We start from the raw sequence: 21642 nt of genomic DNA, 5'->3' as shown, positions 1-21642 counted from the left end.
TGTAGGCTAGAGGATGATAGGTTCATCCGTTGCTCCTAGCATCTGGGCTTGTGGGTATTCACCATTAATTGTGAACTTCAATACACAGAGATTGGCAACCACTTCTTCCTCCTTTTGCATAGCAATTCCTCCCTTTCTCTCTTACTAATATAGACTTGCAGTCTTCTTTGAGATGCTTTGGCCTCCGCCTTGACAATGATCTTTCCTTGCTTGATTACCTACAAGAAAATTTCATGTTTCAATCTATGTACATTAGCATTAACCTTGTCGTTAAAGACAATATCATTCCTACCCAACCAAAGATCCCACAGATATAGCCCTCTAATACATGTCCATAGCAAAGGAGGTAGGCCATTGGCCTCTCCAAGAATCACTTCCTTCCATGTGAGCTTGTATGGATGAAGGGGGGATATGACTAAATACAACCATTGTAGTTTCTCATGGCTCTTTAGACAATTGAGAAATAGATGAGGGATGGTCTCTATCTCTATATGACACCTCAGGCTAAATCATGTGCTTAATCCAAGCTTGTGCTTGGGTCCACGCAGCTTTGTATAGAATAAGGCATACTAGGTAGGACACCTTGGGAGGAATTACTAAAGCCCATATATGTTGAAACCTATATCTCCATTGATCATCATTCAAATTAAGATCCATTGATCATCATTCAAATTAAGATGCCATCCATTATTTAACTTGCTGAGGAGGGTGCTATTGTCACATAGGACTTGTGGGAGAGGTGAAAGCTTGCCTCTCAAATTCCATCAAAAGTTAGATGTTCATACTTGCAATTTTTATCGAAAATATATGGGGTTAGGCATCAAATATTGTAATAGTATGTCATCCTTGTTGATCTAAAATTTTTGCTTAATTTCGCTATTCTCCATCCACATATTTTCCTCATAGTTCCAAATGTTTCCTTAAGCCTTAGTTCCTTTTTTATTGAGTCTGGCCACATTACAAAAATCACCCATCTCAACTAGTGAAATAGTTAAACTAAACTATATTGAATCATACACAAGCCATCTTCACACTCTATTTGAGGTCTTGATCTCAATTAGTGATTTGTACTTTTGCCAAGCACCCCATATCTTTATAACATATTGGGAAGTGCCTTTAGGTTGGAAGGTTTCTTTAGAGAATATTGCTTTATATGTGCTCAAAGATTTTTCAATCTAGTACAGGAGTTAACATGAAAGACTTTCAGACTATTCATGAAAAGTATTGCTCAGTCCTCTTTAGGATGTTCTACACACCTCACAATCCTTTTGCCTACCAATTTGTCATGCAACTTATGAAGGTTGATCAAGCCAAGTCCTCCCCTTTGCTTTCATAGAGTGCATGTTTGCCAAGTAAACTTTGGGATCTTAAACTTGTTTGAGTCCATTCGCCATAGGTAGCTTCTATAAAGAGCCTCTAACTATCCTACGCAATTCTAGGATAGTCTCTAGCATGTAAGAAAGTATACACATGGTGGGATTATAACATGATATAAAATTACAAACTAGGATGCTATGCCTCACTGAAGTCCATCCTATTTTGCTCTTTTTTCTTAAGTGTGCCCATTATCTAGTCCCATCTTTGTCTAAGGATAACTCCAATCCCATGGGAATCGAAAGTAATCTAAAAACCTTGTCCTCTTGAATTGGTTGACAACAAGCCTCTAGGATCCACTCCGAGTGATCTTTTAGCAATGATTTATTTGCATTTTTAAAATGGTTTACTTGGGACTCAAAGGCTGAGCAAAATAACTTTAAATACTCCTAGAAGGTGGCTATAGATACTACATCATTGTTTAGTGTGACATATGTGCCTCTCCAAATAGACTCAAATCATCTCATTGTTACGGTTGGGGAGCTTTATTCTTTTAACGTTGACCTTTTGTATGATCCTCTATATCGATCATCCTAATCCATCAATTGCTATAGCAAATGAGAGGGAACCCGAGGACACCCCTATCATATTGAGTGTCTTAATGGAAAAGGATTCATAAGGTCCCCATTTAACTACATCTGAGTGGATGTATTCCCAAAGAGAACGAAGATAAACTTAATGAATCGCCTCCCTAGTCACATGTCCAAAAGGGACTACAAGGTGATCATAGGTCTTGTCAAAATTGATTTTTAGAAACACAAAGTACTAGTTGTTTTTCTAAACAAATTTCAATCCTTCCTACAAGCTAATTATTTCTTCTAGAATATATCTATCCTTGATAAAACCTTCCTAGAATATATCTACCCTTGATATATCTAGTATATATCTATTCTTAATAAATCCCACTTATCTAGATGTGCATATAGTCTTCTAGCTAATGCTGTTGAGAAAATGTTTGTATGATGATGTGAGATAGGTGATTGGCCTCTAATTCCTTAGATTTTCATTTTTGTCGTCTTGGTGAATAAGTTTAACCATGCCCTCATTGATAATTGTAGGGAGAGCCCCATAGTGTACCACTTCTCTCCATACAAAGATTAGGGAAAGGAGGAGAATCTCCTTGTAGTGCTAGAAACTCATTATGCAATCCATCTAATCCTTACAATTTGCCTTTGGCTAATGAATTAATTGCATCTACAACTTCTACATCTGTCAAATTGGTGTCAAGTACTTTTGGGAACTTTATGTGGACAATTGTTCTCCTACAAAGCACTGCCTTGGTTTTAGCCTCAATTTGTTGCACTATAGTAGACTTAATCTCACAAGATTTTGAAGAAATAGTCATAAGCCACAAACTAGATTTCCTTCTTGAGAGGTAGGTAGTGTTGAATCCTTCTTCTTGAGCATTGGGATTTTGTCTTTGGTGTGCTTTTGTTTGAGGAGCTAAAAATTCTCCTTAGATGGCATGTCCCCTTTTTCCACCACTCCCTAACATGTAGCTATAGGCTCTCTACCTCAATCATATCCTCCTTTCTCAGTGTATTTGTTAGACTACTAATACAAAATGCAAAGCAAAAAAGCTTTAGCTTTTCCTAAAGCTATAGGCGGTCTAAAGCTAATACACAAGCTGGTGTGCTAAATTGATCATGAATGTATGAAGGCACTTATTTTGTGTGCTACACTATGATGTTGAGGCAATCATGTGTCTAGATCTATGATGATCAAGTAGTAGGTTGAGTTGTGCCAATTTGTTAACCCATTGATACAAAATGTAAAAGGAAAAAAGCTTTAGCTTTAGCTAAAGATGCAGGCTTAGAGAAAAGAAATGTAGCATCATTGCTTGCATTAACTAAGAAAAGCTTAGTTAACCCAAAACAAAGGATTATGTAGCACATTGGAAAATCTTATCAAATAAAGGCATAAAAAGCCTAATAAAACATCACATGCAGGTGCAATATCATGACTAGCAAAAGCCAATAAAAGAGAGAGAGTAGAAGCATATGAGCATGTCATGAGTAGATGAGAAGGACACAAAGAGGAGTAGCCATCTCAAGGAGATCTTGAAGAGGAGGATCTTGAAGCCATTGTTGAAGGCCAAGTTGAACTATGGGCATGGAGTCTTCGTTGAGTGTGTTCCTTGGGTGCTCATGTGTTCCCAAAGCTTATGGATTGTAGACTTGAAGTTGCGAGCGATAGGTGGTAGTCAAGAGTGCTCCATATTATAAGGGTGGATGGTGCTCCTAGATAGGTGGTAGTTAAGAGTGCTCCATATTACAAGGGTGACAAAAGGTTGAACTTGTGGAGTTTTAGGACTTCGCGAGGGTTTCTTGGTTAATCCACTTTGTTTATACCACCGCAATATCCTCATGGTGTTTTCAAGTTCATAAACAAATAGTCTAAACCCTACTTGAAGCTATGGCAGGTGCTATTATTACTTATATGGTTTTAATATCTATATATTATCATGTTCCTTTTATTCTTTTAACTTGGTAGATTGAGCGTTGCACTTAGGGTTTGATTGTGTGGTGGGTGCAAGATTATAAGGAAATGTAGTTTGTTCTCATTCCTTTTAGCCTCACAAGTGCATATAGAAGAAGATGAAAGATTGTGCTATGTGTGTTTGCATTATGTGTAAGCATGTTCAAGTATTTTGAGATTGCTTCTTTTGGGTGGTATATTTGAACTTTGTTCTTGCAATATATTGATATCCCATGGCCTTTGGACAATGCTTTGCGAGAAAAGGGTGTTGTTATTGTGATGAAGCTATATGCTAGTTTCTTGCGTGCAAAGAATTTGTGCTTGCTTCAAGTGGGCACAAGGTTGTACTTCTTTTGCATGTGATGTGAAGCTATTTTTGTTAAGGACCGTGACAATAGGGTTCTAGCTTGATAATTGGAGGGAATCCTGCAAGAGTGCCCCTTTGACTCATCTGGGTTAGTTTATGATCTCATGGGGACCTCAATGTGTAGATTAATATGCTTGTGTCAAATCATATATAAGAGGAAGAGGTTTCGAGGGGTCCCTCACCCTAGAGTAATGTGTAGGTGAGGCCATGTGCTTTTATTTATTTGGGGCTAAATGTGACTAACAATATTGTGAGGCCTTGTGCTTTGTGGACTACACATTTTAGAGTTAGGGTTAGAGGGTTAGACCCCTTCTCTAGGGAGATATGGTGCAATACATCGTCAGATAGTCCCCATGCAATGATGCTTAGAGCCTTGTTGTTCATTTTTTCCACTCCTTTGTCTTGAGTTGTTCTTCTTCAATGAACTCATCTTCATCATCTTCCTTCTTGCTATCTGCATCATCCCCAAACAGGTCCCACAAGTCCTTCTGCATAAGGTGGTACATGGTCTTCTCCTTGTAGGCGGTCTTTTCCTTGTAGGCAAGAAAAGCTTCTCCATTGAACTTGGCTATTTGCTCAAGTTCTACCATATTGATCAGCTTCAAATAACTGAGATAATACTAGAAAGTGAGTTGCCCAAGAACACAAGTAGATTAGTGCCAAATAACACTAGTTGAATATCAATAGATACCATGCTTGAAGATTTGAAGATCTTTATGTTGAGTTGAGCTTGATGTTGCTGATGATTTTTCCCCTTCTTTTTGATTTGATGGGAACGAACTTGCTAAAAACTGAGTGAATCACCAAATTAGAGTTGTAAGAACTTCCTTGAGCTAAGAGAGGTGCGAAAATCAAGTGACAAGAAAGCTTGAGGTGAAATGGGTATGGAGTCTTGGTCTTCTCTTGAATCTTTGTGGATGACTTTTAAGCTTACTCAGGCACTTCCAGATATGTAGTGAGCTCCAGAGAGTGTAGCTCAATGGTTAAAATCACTGTTGATAGCTTCAGTGAGAAGAACAGTGAAAATGTCAAACTTTGAAGCTTTGGTTATGGCTTCCACAACTAGGGTTGCAAACACGTGACTGATTTCTCTTCTGGTGCAGCTCATACAGGTGATCATTTGGGGAACCCTTTGAGTGAGAGGAAGTTTAGGTGTGAAGCTTCAAATACCCCATGATAATCATCAACATCGCGAACTGTAGGCATGGCATATGCTATATGAAGAGGCAGATGTGCAAATTGAGCAACGACTTAGATTTTTTGAAATGCCAGGTCCTATGGGGCACAATCTTGAGCTTTGATGTAACAGGAAGGAGCGTCTCAAGTTGGAGAACAACTCTCTTGAAGAGAGCATGAAGAGATATGCTTTGGTTTGAGACATCTAAGTGCTCAAATACATGTGGGTGTAGGCTGGCTATGGCATACACAAGGTCAAGATGAAGATGAAATTGAAAAATGGAGTCATGAGTTGGGTGTAAGCTGGAGTCACGAGTTGGGTGTGAGATGGACAGAGATGACCAAAGATGAAGAGAGACTAGAGAAGCAATGTATAGAGCTGTGCCATGCTCAGCTAAGCTTTGATACCATGTTGAAAACATGGATCTAGAGTATGGCAATTATGGAGGTTGGAAAATGAAGACTAGGTTCACAGTGACATGGACAATGACCAGACTAAATGTTACACAAGTGAATAAGGTTCCAAGATGGAAGCTTGGACTGATAAACACAATCTTGTGTAAGAGATTGATAATGACAATGACACTAATTGAAAGTACAAAGTGTCATGATATTGCATTACTCATCTTGAAAGTGATAGTCAAGTACAATGCTTTATAGTAATTGGGTTGTTCCACTCTCCTCACTGTGCATATGGGATTCATGACATCTCTTCCTGGAGCATACATCATTTTTCATTTCTCAACAATCGATCCCATCCATGCCCATGCACAAGCCTCCTATTCTTCCACATGGTAGGAGTGTGAGAACCTTGGTAGTTGTACCATTCTAGGTCTCAGTGAAGGAACCAAAATGTTGAGACAAATGCACTAACATTCAGGACTTTACATGAACTTCTATTGTTTTAGAAGCTACAACTCACTTTGATAGACAATCTCCAATCTAACTAACCAAACATCCTTCTCTCTAAACTAAGAAAGCAAGAATATAAGACTTGCTTTGAGGTGTAGTGAACTGACCAACTTACATTCTTTCATTGTAGTCCAAAAGCTTGAAGGATCAAAGATAGTTCCACGATGCAAAAAACACAATCTGATGCCATCACTCCTTTTGTATCCATCACTGAGTATACCAACGAGTCGAGAAGCTATCCAATGCCATCGCTCCAATACGATCTAATGCCATCCCTCCTTCACATCCACCACTGAGTACATCAAAGAGTTGAGAAGCTAGTAAAAAGGAAAAAGAAAAGAAAAAAGATGACGAAGAGCTTCACCTTCCCTCAGCCCCTTGCTCAATACATCTCTCACTCACTCTCTCACATTCACCCTCAACAATGGAAGCAATATGATAAAATAGAAGAAGAGAATAGAAAGCTTCAATAGTTGCATTGATAGAACTTTCGCAACTTCGACACACCAAAAGGGTCAATACAACTGAGACCTCCCATCCCTATATAGACACAAGGTTAGGGTTAGAACTAGGTCATCACACTTAGGTCTCTCCCTAAATTAGGGTTAGGGTTTGTACCCCTTTTGTGTTTAGGATTTCCACAATTGTGAATTTAGGGTTTGCACCCTCTTTTGGGCATCCTACCTACTTAGTTGGTTCTAGGCTAGTCGATCCTCATTGGATGTTTCAAGCTTAGTCTAATTAGACGAGGTCTACACTAATATAATTGCAATTACATGTGTGCAACATTTGTAGGTGCGACAAATACAACTGTGAGTGATAAATACAATCTACATAGGAGTGAGCCTAGCTCTCACAAAGTAATACATCCATGATAATCTAATGATGTCCATGAAGCGCAACACAAGTGCCTAAAAATAATAGCTCCATAAAATAATAATCCACAAAAAAATAATGGCCATAGTAGTTGGCACGTGTGCTTTTGCAACCTTCTCAAAATATCGTTAATAGTCCACTTTTCCAAGCATGATTCTAATTTTGAGAGTTGGTGGATTTCTATCTGTACTCTAGGTCCCATATGACATACTTGTTCATGCAAAATTATGGCATCCGCCTTAAGATTGTGATAATGCCATGAATCGATCATATGATCTTACGTACATATGAGCCAATTTCATGTACTTGATGTTTTGAGCTTGTATTGCTCATTTAGCATGCAATTTTGTTCCAGTGGGAGTTACGTGTGCTACTTCGGATGTTATATAGAGCTTTGGATTTATGTAGTTGAGCTTGATTTCATTCCATTAACACCATGGGACACTTACTTGATGTGCATGGTCTCTTGATATGTATTGGATATAGTCATCCTATAGTGGGTTGACTTGATTAATTACTTTAGACATGGCACTTTTGTTCATCAATGTGTTATCAATTATATTTATCTATGCCTAGACTTTGCTCAATGGGTTATGCATTTGGCAGTTCTCTTATCTTTACCCTAAGATCTCCTGTGCAGAGGATGTTTATGCCTATCATTTGTATGGTTACTAAAATACTACAATTGTGATAGCCCTTTGGTGTTGGTTGTTCCTGGTCTTCCTTTCTTGGTTGCTCACACTTGGTTATTGACATATTAATGTAGTTTATTATAATATTTTGTCATTTCAGTTTATGCATTCTATATGAGGACAGTTACTTGATTACAGTTAGTGAATAGCTCATCCTTCTTGCAATTTCTCTTGCTCACATCTTGATTTTGTTGTAATTTTGGGGCCATTTTTCTATCATTTACAAAAACGTATATTCTCGGATTGTGCTTATATGTGGCCCAAGACCTTGATGCTAGATAGGATGTACATGCCCCACAACCTACTTTGCAATAGTCTAATAGAGATAGATGTCAACCTTATCCATTTGCACGCTCTATTGGTGAGCCTCTTATCTATGATAAGGCCAAACAAAAAGGTGATGGTTACTCTTGAAGAGGGCCATGCAGTTAGAGTATGACTCACTGTTGAAAATCATACATGGGACTCACTTTCCTTGCCTAATGACAAGCATGCTTTGCCATGCAAGTGGATGTACAACTTGAAAAGTACCCCTAGATGTCCCAAGCCAACCTATAAGGCTAGATTGGCTACTAAGGGTTTTAAGCAAGAGCAAGGTATTGACTTTGATGAAATCTTCTCTCTTGTAGTCAAGATGGCAACCTAACGCTTGGTATTGGCTTTAGTTAGACAACTAGATCTGGACCTCTATCAGATGGATGTCAAGATGGCTTTCTTACATGGGGATTACATGATGAGATTGGTATATAGCAACCTAAGAGCTTTGAGAAGAAATGCATGGAGCACCTAGTGTACAAGTTGAGAAAAAGATTTTATGGCCTTAAGCGGGCACCTACAGAATGGTACCACAAGTTTGATGCTTTCATCTCCTTACAAGGATATATCCATAATGATATGGATCTATGTTTATACACAAAAAAGACATGTGATGGCTGCCTTACGATTTTGATACTCTATGTGGATGATATACTAATTGCGAGGAGTGCTCATAATGAGCTAGATGCCTTGAAAGGTCAGCTCAAGAAGAGCTTTGAGATGAAGGACACGTGCTAGGTCTCGCATATTCTTGGGATGCACATCACACGTGATTGCTCTAAGGGACTCCTTTACTTGTTGCAAAAAAGAAGTACATCCAAAAGATCCTTGACCGATTTTATATACAGGATGTTAAGTCTATTCATTATCCTTTCCTTCTCATGTGAAGGTTAGTTAGGCCAATTGTCTACAATCTAATGAGCAGAAGGCCAAGATTATCAAGATCCCTTATGTATCTATAGTGGGTAATTTAATGTATGTCATGATAGCCCCTCATCCTGACATAGCATTTGCAGTGAGAATTATGGCATACTATATGGCTACACCTAGTAGGCAAGATTGGAATGCTATAAAGGGTATCATGAGGTACCTTAAGGGCACTATAGATATGTGCACATGTTATGGTAGCCAAGATACAAGAGTCATAAGGCATACTGACTTTGATTATGTAGAACATGTAAATTATAGGAAGTTCACATTTGGCTATGTCTTCATCTTTGTTGGAGGTGTTGTTTTATAGATATCCAGGGTATAGAAATACACAGCCCTTTTCACTATAGAGATAGAGTATATTGTAGCCATTAAGGCTTACAAGAAACCTATCTAGTTAGATCATCTAGACCATGGTATTGGTGATGTGATCCTACACTGCATTTGAATTCTATGAGTGCTATTCAATCTTCCATGTGAAGACAAAACACATTGAGGTGTGATACTACTTTATCAAAGAAGTCATTGAGAACAAGTCCATCAAGCTTGTCAAGATCTCAATCGGCCAAAATCTTATAGATTTAGTCACTAAAAGTCTCTCAGTAAAGCATTTTGCCTTCCTTAAGAAGTTGATGGATATTAGATGAGATGATGTATTTCTTCATCTCATTGTACTTTATGTATATTTGTATTTTGTCACTTTTTTATTATTTTCTCCTCACTAGGAACACATTCACCTTTAAGTGAGAGGTTGTTGGGGATAAAAGGCATCTATGTCTAATCACCCATGTATTCATTATACTAATGGTACTAGCACATATGTACACTATAGGTAATGAGTGAAGAAAATGAGCCTAGAGTGGAAGCACATGAGTGAAAGCAAGAGCTATGGTGGAAGGAGAGAGAGAGAGAGAGAGAGAGAGAGAGAGAGAGAGAGAGAGAGAGAGAAGATGTGGGAACTCCAATAGTAACAAAATGTGACCGACCTTCACTTATTCAAATGTCATTGAAAGAATAAAAAATGAATCGATGATGGTGGACACCCACCACCTTCAATTTATAGGTGTGTAGGTAGTGTTAGTGTAACTAATATACTAGCAGCTAGGTACTTGTGCATTTATCCCCAAAAACCTTCCACTCAAGATGAATATGCCTCTAATGAAGAGAAAATGAGAAAAAAAAGTGACAAAGTACAAATATACATAAGTACAATATGATGAGGAAAGATGTCATCTCACCTAATACCCATCAACTTTCTAAGGAAGGCAAAATGCTTCGTTAAGAGACTTTCAGATCACAGGATTTTGGACAATTGAGATCTTGAAAAGGTCAACAAATATGTCCTCAATGACCTCTTTGATGAAGTGGTAATACATCTCAATGTGTTTTGTCTTCGCATGGAAGACTAGATTCTTAGCTAATTGAATAGCACTCATAGAATCTGAATGCAGTGTAGGGACCACATTAGTAATGCTAAGATCTATTGCTAGATGGCCTAACCAAAGAGCCTCCTTGCAAGCCTCAATGGCTACAACATACTCGGCCTCATAGTAGAAAGGTGCATTTTTGCACCCCAGACATCCAAGAAACAACCTGTCCTACAAAGGTGAAGACATAGCCAGAGGATGTGGACTTCCTACTATCTAATGAGGAGAAAATGAGAAAAAAAAGTGACAAAGTACAAATATATATAAGTACAATATGATGAGGAAAGATGTCATCTCACCTAACACCCATCAACTTTCTAAGGAAGGCAAAATGCTTCGCTAAAAGACTTTCAGATCACAGGATTTCAGACAATTGAGATCTTGACAAGGTCAACAAATATGTCCTCAATGACCTCTTTGATGAAGTGGTAATATATCTCAATGTGTTTTGTCTTCGCATGGAAGACCAGATTCTTAGCTAATTGAATAGCACTCATAGAATCTGAATGCAGTGTAGGGACCACATTAGTAATGCTAAGATCTATCGCTAGATGGCCTAACCAAAGAGCCTCCTTGCAAGCCTCAATGGCTACAACATACTCGGTCTCGTAGTAGAGAGGTTGTGCATTTTTGCACACCAGACATCCAAGAAACAACATGTCCTACAAAGGTGAAGACATAGCTAGAGGATGTGGACTTCCTACTATCTAATGAGGAGAAAATGAGAAAAAAAAGTGACAAAGTACAAATATACATAAGTACAATATGATGAGGAAAGACATCACCTCACCTAATGCCCATCAACTTTCTAAGGAAGGCAAAATGCTTCACTGAGAGACTTTCAGATCACAAGATTTTGGTCAATTGAGATCTTGACAAGGTCAACAAACATGTCCTCAATGACCTCTTTGATGAAATGGTAATACATCTCAATGTGTTTTGTCTTCGCATGGAAGACCGGATTCTTGGCTAACTGAATAGCACTCATAGAATCCAAATGCAGTGTAGGGACCACATTAGTAATGCTAAGATCTATCGCTAGATGGCCTAACCAAAGAGCCTCCTTGCAAGACTCAATGGCTACAACATACTCGGCCTCGTAGTAGAGAGGTTGTGCATTTTTGCACACCAGACATCCAAGAAACAACATGTCCTACAAAGGTGAAGACATAGCTAGAGGATGTGGACTTCCTACTATCTAATGAGGAGAAAATGAGAAAAAAAAGTGACAAAGTACAAATATACATAAGTACAATATGATGAGGAAAGACGTCATCTCACCTAATGCCCATCAACTTTCTAAGGAAGGCAAAATGCTTCACCGAGAGACTTTCAGATCACAAGATTTTGGTCAATTGAGATCTTGACAAGGTCAACAAACATGTCCTCAATGACCTCTTTGATGAAGTGGTAATACATCTCAATGTGTTTTGTCTTCGCATGGAAGATCAGATTCTTGGCTAACTGAATAGCACTCATAGAATCCGAATGCAGTGTAGGGACCACATTAGTAATGCTAAGATCTATTGCCATATGGCCTAACCAAAGAGCCTCCTTGCAAGCCTCAATGGCTACAACATACTCGGTCTCGGTAGTAGAGAGGTTGTGCATTTTTGCACCCTGGACATCCAAGAAACAACACGTCCGGAAAAGGTGAAGACATAGCTAGAGGAGGTGGACTTCCTACTATCTAATGAGGAGAAAATGGGAAAAAAAAGTGACAAAGTACAAATATACATAAGTACAATACGATGAGGAAAGATGTCATCTCACATAATGCCCCATCAACTTTCTAAGGAAGGCAAAATGCTTCGCTGAGAGACTTTCAGATCACAGGATTTTGGTCAATTGAGATCTTGACAAGGTCAACAAACCTGTCCTCAATGACCTCTTTGATGAAGTGGTAATACATCTCAATGTGTTCCGTCTTTGCATGGAAGATCGGATTCTTGGCTAACTGAATAGCACTCATAGAATTCGAATGTAGTGTAGGGACCATATTAGTAATGCTAAGATCTATTGCCAAATGGCCTAACCAAATAGCCTCCTTATGAGCCTCAATGGCTACAACATACTTTGCCTCAGTAGTAGAGAGGGTCATGCATTTTTGCACACTGGACATCCAAGAATTAGCATGTTTGGCAAAGATGAAGACATAGCCAGTGGAGGTGGACTTCCTACTATCTGCATGTCTTGATAAATAGAGTCTGTGTATCCCACAACTCCTGTATCTTGACCACCATAACAATAATACATAGTTGTTGTGCCCTTCAAGTACCTCATGTTACCCTTTACAACATCCTAATGCTGCCTACCATGTGTAGCCATGTAGCTGCCACAACTCCCACTGTAAATGTTATGTCAGGACAAGTGTCTATCATGGCATATATCAAACTGTCCACAGTGGATGCATAAGGGATCTTAGCCATCTCGGTCTTCTCCTCATGAGATTGTAGAAAATTGGCTTTACTATCCTTCACATGAGAAGGTAGAGGACAACCAATAGGCTTACCATCTTGCATATGAAACCGCTCACGGACTCTCTAGATATACTTCTTTTGTGAAAGATAAAGGAGCCAATGAAAACCCCTAGTGAAACTATAGGTAGGTTTGATTTCTGCTAGCTCAGTTGTTTGCTATGTCATTTTTTATTTTCTGTGTTTGTCTAGCTTAGGGTTTGTTTTTGTCATTTTGTTTTGTTTTTTAGTGTGGAAACTTGATAGTCTTGGTCGAGTTTGGTATTTTTTTTAGACTACTTGTATAGATTATTCTGAATGGTCTTCTTCATTCTTATATGAGTTTTGCATCTACTCTTCATTTTATGATGAAAGGCAATCCGAATGCTTTGTTGTTTGATGAGTTGGTTTTTGTTTTGCTACAAGAAGAACAATCTAGAAAAAATAGGCCCATTATGCATGTTGCAAACCAATCTTTGTTGGTTAGTCAAAAAGGTAAAGGAAAAGCTTCATTATGAGCTAGTAAGCAACATAAAAAAAATTCTTTTGCCTTACATTATCTACAAAAAATTTGACTCTCTTTTCCTTGTCATCCCAACAGTCACATTGCCAAGGATTGCTGGAAGAAGCAGGGCAATCAAAAGGGCAAGTAGCATGGACACTATGCATCGTCTAGTAAGACAGAAGATGTGTCTGGGGATAGACTGTTTGCCATGACATATGTGAAAGACAGGGCTATTGAAAAGTTTACTGAGGATGCAGTTTGGTATATTGTTTCGAGAGCATCGAATCATATGATGCCTCATGGTGACTAGTTTACTGACATGGTGTGTGGTAGGAATGGCTATGTATGCATGAGAGATGACACACAGCATAGCATTAAGCATAAAGGCAGAGTACCTTTAGTGATTCATAATGGTAGAAAGAAGAATTTACATGATGTATTACATGTCCCATCTATTACTAAAAATTTGCTGTCTATGGGTTAGATGATTGAGCAGAATCTACAGGTTCAGTTTAATTAGCATGGATGCTTCATTGAAGAGTTTGGTAATGGTTGCAAATTGATTGCTAGTGGTCATAGACAAGGCGGGATGTTTACTTTGGATGCCACTTTACCATAGCTAAAATCAGATCAGAGATAATTTCCAAAGGTGTGCCAAACCTACAACAAATGTTTTCAAACATAAATTTTTCCACTTCTTGGGCTGTGATCCTACTAGTTATTGAAGCCTCTGCCCACCTCGTCATGTAGTCCACACCCATTATGCTATATTCCTTGCCAGACTGAGTTCATGGGGTGGCCCTATTGCATCAATCCCCCATTTCTCAAATGGGCCATATGTAGTTATGGGATTTTGTTCCTCATGCACTAGCTTCCTTGGTCCGGCCTTTTGGCAATCATCACAAGTGCGGCACCAATGTTGCACATCTCGAAGTAGACTAGGCCACACAAAACTGGCTTGGAGAATCTTCCTGCTGGTTATTTCTTGAGCAAAATGTCCGCCATAAACCCCCTCATGGCAGCTCTTAATCACATCCATAATCTCCTTTGCTGTTGGCACCCTTCTAAGCACTGCATCCTTTCCTTTGCAATACAACACATCATTTATCAAGCGATATTTAGTGGCCTTAGTAGCCAGCCACCTTTTCTCACTCTTACTCATATGTGTAGGTGCCTCACCATGCTCAAGAAAATAAAGCACATCTTATAGTTGAAACTTACCCTGAAACAAGGGAAGCTTTACTGCAATGATGCCCACCATTACCTCTTTCAATTTTTCAGCTGCTAGAGTATCCGCGTCGCCATTTGTGCGTCTTGGCACAAAATAGATTTGGGCTTTTTGTAGCTTCCTCATGAGAGTTTTAGCTTCTCTCATTTTCACTGCTAAGTTATCATTTTTAGAAGCCCAGATTCCTTTCATTTGCTTAACAATTAGCATAGAATCCCCAAAAACATTAAGTCGAGTGACACCATGTGAGAGACACCACCTCAAACCTAAAAGCAAGGCTTGATATTCTGCCTCATTGTTAGAATGGACATCCTCCAAGCTGATACATTCTCCATAAAGTTTGTCACCTTCGGGACTGAACACCACTATTCCTGCTACCGCTCTGTCTTTAATACGCTTGTAGGCCCCATCGAAGTAGAGGGCATGGGCATTCTCCACCCGTGGCGGCTCCTCAAGAGGAGATGTCTCCTCTTTTACCTTTCCCTTCTCTTTTTCCTTCTTTTGATGGCATTTATGGGTCAACAAATTAGCTAGGCAGGTCCGAGTAGAGTCCTCCACCTTGAAGGTGTAGTCAAACTCTTGGAGTTGTATCACCCACTTAGAGATTCTGGCTGAAACATCCATGTGCTGTAAGGCATAGGAAAAATGCTCTTCTATCGTAATCACTGTGAATGACCTAGGGAGAAGATAAGGACGAAACTTTCTTACAGCAAACATTAGAGACAAAACCATCACCTCCACCATCTTGTACCCTTGTTCTGATGATGTCATTACTCTGCTAGAAAAGTAAACTGGCCTCATCAGGCCTGTTTTAGCATCCTTTTGTATTAGTGCTGCCCCTAGAGCATCTTCCCCAAAACTCAGGTTAATAAAAAACTCTTGATCCCAGCAAGGCTGTAAAATTATGGGAAGGGTGCTAAGAGCCTTCTTCATCTCGTGAAAGCACCTTTCGCTTTCGTCACTCCACAGGAGCTCCTCAGAGTGGGTCAACTATTGCAGTGGAAATACTAATTGGGAGAGGAGATGAATGAACCGCCCCATATATCACACCTTCTGAATGAAAGAGGTTAATTGCTTCACAGAAGATGGTGATGGCATCGCCAATAGGGCCTTAACTTTGTTTGGATCTACTTCAATGCCCCTCTCACTTACGACATGCCCTAACAAAGTTACACTGGTTTCACCAATATGACACTTCTCATGGTTTAGGTGCCCCCCCAATTTGTGCGAGGTGATTGAAACCTTCATCCACCTTCCTAGATGTAGAGACTTAGAACTATAAATACAAAAATCATCAATAAAGACCCTGATGGACTTCCCAAAATATGACTGGAAGACATAATTCATGAATCGCTGGAAGGTAGCTGGGGAATTTGTTAATCCAAATGGCATTACTTTGTAAGCAAAACACCCCCAAGGCGTGATGAAGGTGGTATTCTGTTGATCCTCCTCAACTATTCGGATTTGGAAATAACTTGAATACCCATCACAAACAGTGTATCTCTCATGCCTGGCCACCTCGTTGAGTATTTCATCCTAAAAGAGAAGAGGAAAGTGATCTCTCTTTGTTGCAGCATTTAGCAGCTTCTTGTAATCCACACAAATCCTCCATTTTCCATTCTTCTTGGGTGTTACCACTATAGGTGAAACCCACTCTGAGCCCCTATTGGATAGATGAAACTTGCCTTCAAAAGTCATTGCACCTCAGTGAGTAGAGCATTTTGTTGAACTACTCCCAACCGTTGTAGTCGTTGCACCACTGGCCTTGCTCCCTCTTTTAGATTAATGTGATGTTATACTGCTGTCACACCTGTGACGTGTTCATAATCAGAAATAAAAAGTGCAGAGTATTTTATCACCACTTCCATGTAGGCTACCTTCTCCTCAACTGATAGATCCTTAGCCAACATTTTTCATAACCCCTCCTTTTGGACCTTTGGAAGCTGCTGCAGAATTTCACTACTAGAAGGCCCTTTTAATGTAATCCCCATCACTTCTAGAGAGCTTTCTTCCTCCTCATTAGAAGACTCCCCCTTTGTCATAGATGACCAATCCTTGTTGGAACTCCATTCATCAGCGGCGGTCTCTAACACAAGATCCTGCTGTCGCCCCTCCTTCATGTTGTAGATAGTGCTCTTTCATTTTTTTTGCAGCCCCTTTTGTGGCCTTAACTCTAAAGCCCCTGTCTCCCAATCTTGTCTGGCTTTCATTCCCATTAGCCATGGCCACCGAAGAATGAGTGGATAGCCTTCCCCCTTCACTGGCATCACATACATGTCAAGCTCCAATTGCACTCCACAAACCTTTACCTTGACTTTCTTTATAACTCCCAAACAATTTATAACTACATTGTTAGCCATTTTGGCCCCAAATTTAGTAGTTTCGTTTACCTCTAATCCCAAATGATGCATCAACTTTTTCGTCATGACACAAATCTCTGCACCTCCATCCACATATGTCTTTGATACTCTCTGCCCATTGATTTTGGCTTTCACTAGAGGCACAATATCTTTCGTCTTTCTAGCTTGGATTGCATTCACATGCCTATTCTTCATGGGTCTAATGCTTACTATCTTTGACCATTGTCGCCGCACTATTGGAGATAGATGTAGTAATTGTGGCCATGAAATTTTTGGACCTTGATCCCTCACATCAGCAAGTAAATCATAAGCTCTAGTACCTTTACCCAAGGAAAAATCATCTAGCTCAATGTGTCGGTGTGGGCGAGCCCTCCTCTTTTTACTGTTGCATGTCTTTGCAGCCTTTGAAGACTCTGCCTCCTCTTCCATATTTTCAACCTCCTTTGGTGGTATAGGCTCCATCCTCTCAATTCTACGGGATTTCTTCACCGCATTGTTTCAACCTCTACTACTTTGGCCTTCCCTTTGACATCACTCTCATCCAAACTAATCATCCTGACATCACGATTCTCTGGCAGCTGGACATGCAAGGGCAGCACCTTTGCAAGTGGTTGAGGATGCTGGAGAAATTGAACCGGTGGTGGAGGCCCTGGATTCGGTGGAACAAGTCTCTCCCTAGGTGGTGTCACTTGTTGTCCCCTCTTTCTTGGTTGGAATCCATTTCCTAGAAAAAGCCTGGGATGAGGGCAAAAGTACATACCATGGCCAGTCTCCCCACAATTATAGCAAACATACTCTCTTTCTTGTCTCCTTGGACCTCGATTGCCTTCATTTGTGAGGGGAGGGGGCCGTACTCCTTGCACTAAATTCAACGAAAGGCTTTCAAGTTGATTAGTAATGTGTTGTAGAAGCTCTTACTGTGGCATCTCTGGTTCAGGTGGGGCCTCTACTATTTCTCTAGGCCTTGGCATTGTTCTTAACACTTGCATGGACTCAACTCCCCCCTTCAACTGGGCTTGATACTTCAATTTTCTATCTTTCTCCCTGGCATAAGTGACTGATTCTTCATAGGATGTGGGAAACTTTCCTTTGACCTTCTCCCTTAGTAGAGGGTGGAGTCCGGCTAGAAAACAATCTTTCTTAAGGCAATCAGGTACTCTCTCTCCCTCGGCTAAGGAGGCTGTCCATTTATCCCACAATTTTATAAATGTGCCTTCATATGCTTGGTACTCCCCTGGTAAGATTTGGCGAAGATCTAAGAGTTGTCTCCAAATATCTTCAGGTGGCTCTGTATCTTGGTACTTGTGCAAGAATACGGTCTTGAGATCATTTCAGTTACCCCTTGTAGCCTCCGGGAGAGCTTGATACCACACTCGAGCATCACTCTTTAGAACTAAAGAGAAGGCCCATACTTTGGTTGCTTCATCGTCCCGACCTGTGACTAGGAATGCCATTTCTAAGTCATCTAGAAAGTCTAGAGCTTTCTCCCTTTTGTGCCCAAAAAAAGCCATGATAGAAAGATGTTTACCTAGCTCAATACAAAATAAAGATGAATACGTCTAGGCCTAAGTCATATCTTATTAAGGGTAGAATAAATAGATTCATAGATACATTAATCTTAGCAAGACGACGAGGGCCCAATAAGCCCCTTATAATATTTTGAAACCTGAGCTTTGTGCTAACTATTATATGCACGGTATGCCTAGCAAGAGGATGGATAGGTCCGTACAAATCCCTATGGTTCATGGGATGCACTTAGAGTAGAATGAATATGTGCACATTAAAGGAGATGTTATAATCCAAAATAGGGAGTATTATGGGATCAGGGGACAACAAGATTTCTCTTAACCTCTCAGCTCCAAAATAGAAGACCAACCTTTACTGAAAATGTATCTTTCTACTAATGCACACATCCACCCGAATGTTTTGAACCGATTGAAAGTTGTAGAAAGTAGGAGTAGTCATTTATGCATTAACTATAAATTTCCACTACAAACTTTCATGAAGCGTGTTGTTGAAGCTCTGGTCTCTTAGATCCCACCATTTGAGAGATGCGAAGGATTTACTCACCATAGATAAGCGTAGCTTTGGTGTGACCATCATTAGCCTTGTAAAGTTCATAGGCTTCGATAGCTATCTTCTCAATTACTTTGAGTCTTCTTGCTAGGAGTAGTTGAAGCGTATCACCATATGTAGCCTCTCACCAATACCGCATACCATTGATGTGTAACTCCCCCTCCAAAAACTTGTTAATCCCTGAATTTGAAAGCGCCTTTACCACTTGAAGATGAGGCTCCTTAGGGAGTGTCTTTACATTAGACACCAAGCACTCAATACAATGCCTTGACCTAGAGACTTGATGAGAGTAAGATTTCTCTTGAAGCAAAGAAGGATGTGTGTAATTAACTTGCTTTACCTACATACGTGTCGTTTGCCTATAAAGATTCTTCTTCTCTTGAGCTTCTTTTGGAGACCATAGTGGTCCTCTTGAGCAATGAATCCCTTGAATAGGGTTTGATGAAGATTCCTCCTTAGTGATTCCTTGACAAACACTCGTTGAAGAAGATGACATCTCCTTAGATGTTTCTTCCTTCATAGAAATTATAGAGCGTAGCTTGAGAACTCCTCAGTGGGGGCACAAAAAATGAGGGTTGAAATGATGAATGGGTTGTCTCTTACCCATCCAACCTCCAATCCTCACTAAGAGAACTAAAGAGGGGCACCACCTAGCCAAAGGGAGGATGAGCTAGGACATCCCTTTTCTCAAAGAGAATCAAAAGAACCAAGACACAAATTTACAAGAGAGAATATGTGTACTAAATACCATATTAGAATATGAGAGAGAGAGATGAGAGGAGAGAGAGACAAGAGGAGAAGATGTAGAGGAAGCTTGCCATTAGGAGAAGAGGTAGAGGAAGCTTGCCATTATGTACTCATGGAATGAGAAGATGAGAAGAGAGGGTAACAAGAGGAGAAGAGGTAGAGGAAGCTTGCCATTAGGCTACATGATAAAAGAACTCACTCATAGCTTACCTCAAAGAGATGGACTAGCATGAGGGTATTCTAGAGTGCTCTCATGTGCTTGTCATTCTCCTCCCCATTATGTCATTCCCATTCTCCATGGGCTCTTTATATAGTCTCCATGAGGGATTAGATTAAGCTAATCTTCTTGATTAACATAATCCTACATGATGTATGGCATCTTTGAAAATATGGAGAATAGTGGATGGGACAAGTCCCCACCTTGGCCATCATGCAAGAAGCCAAGGGTGGTGGTAAACACAATAGAGAAAGGGAGCTAGATTACAAGGGGTGGGTGCCCAAAGCACATTATTATAATATATTTACAAGAAGGATAGAATGGAAAGTTGATGTGGTGAAAGAGAGAAGAAAATTGCATGTAGCCAGCAGTCTGTGCCTTTGTAACTTCAAATCGGTAAAGAATCTGAAAAAAGTTTCTTATGTAACTTTGTAGACCACGTCGAAACCGATCGGGTAACGCGAGAATTTTCTTGAAATTCTCTTTTCCTTGGGAGTTATTGAGATTATAAAAAACGTCTTTCAAAAGCTGCTTTGACTTTAGTTCCCCATATATATATAAATACATATAAGCATGTGACAGAAGGGGTTTATGCTTGTAAGCTTTTGTGTAAGATCCAAATGACACCATGATGTGGATATTGACTTGTGTACTAGGGTGAGGTGTTCTCTAATGATGGTGATAGATTCCAAATCTTAGTGATGTAGGCAGAACCCACGTGTAGTTGGAGGCTAGTCCTTTGAAAAATCTATGCGCTCACTGAACTCCTAGGTGTAATTCATTTCTATCTTCACTAAGATAACCATTCCTTTTACCCTTTACATTGACATCCCTCCTAAGAACTCGTTCCCCCCATTTGCTAGAGTTATCATAATTAAGAAGCAATGTAGCATACCTAGTGCTTGAAGAGTAAACCCAAAGTGATATGATAAGGCTCTTGACAGGGGTTTTGGGGACAAATTTTGTGGTAGAAATCCGGTTTGTAAAAAACCCAGATCAATGTATATGACACTTTGAGGAGTTTTTGGGCTAAGCTACATCTTGTTTTGACTATGCTTGAGCTGGCTGCAACTTGTAGGAAGGTGATTTGACTCTTGTACTTGTTGTACATGAATTACCTTGTGAATAGATTGACATTTATGGACTCCCATATGCAGAGGTAATTGTTTGAATTGTTGTAGGGGTGTTTTGAGGCGTATATACTTGGTTTTTGGTTGGAAAAGGGATATTGGTTCACCAAAAAAATTTGCTCACAAACTACTTGTCTGTTTACTCTCAGTTAGCTTGAATGCATGTTGAATATGCAGTGAAGGGATGTATGTGACATGTATTTTGGATTGAAATATCACCGATCTGAGTAGAGGTTGATGCTAAAAACTGTCATTGCATTAGAAGGCTGAAATTGATCAGTTAAGAAGCCTTGGTTTGTTGGTAGTCGGGCAGTGTTTCCAATATGGCAAATGCAGACAGAACTGACAACATAACCCAAATAGTGGGGGAAAATCT

The sequence above is a fragment of the Lygodium microphyllum genome, chromosome 5 (genome assembly GCF_053477565.2).
Source record: "Lygodium microphyllum isolate KBCC chromosome 5, Lygodium_microphyllum_v1.1.10, whole genome shotgun sequence".
NCBI classification, from domain to species: domain Eukaryota; kingdom Viridiplantae; phylum Streptophyta; class Polypodiopsida; order Schizaeales; family Lygodiaceae; genus Lygodium; species Lygodium microphyllum.
The sequence above is the reverse complement of the archived record's forward strand: the minus strand, read 5'-3'. Positions refer to the sequence as shown.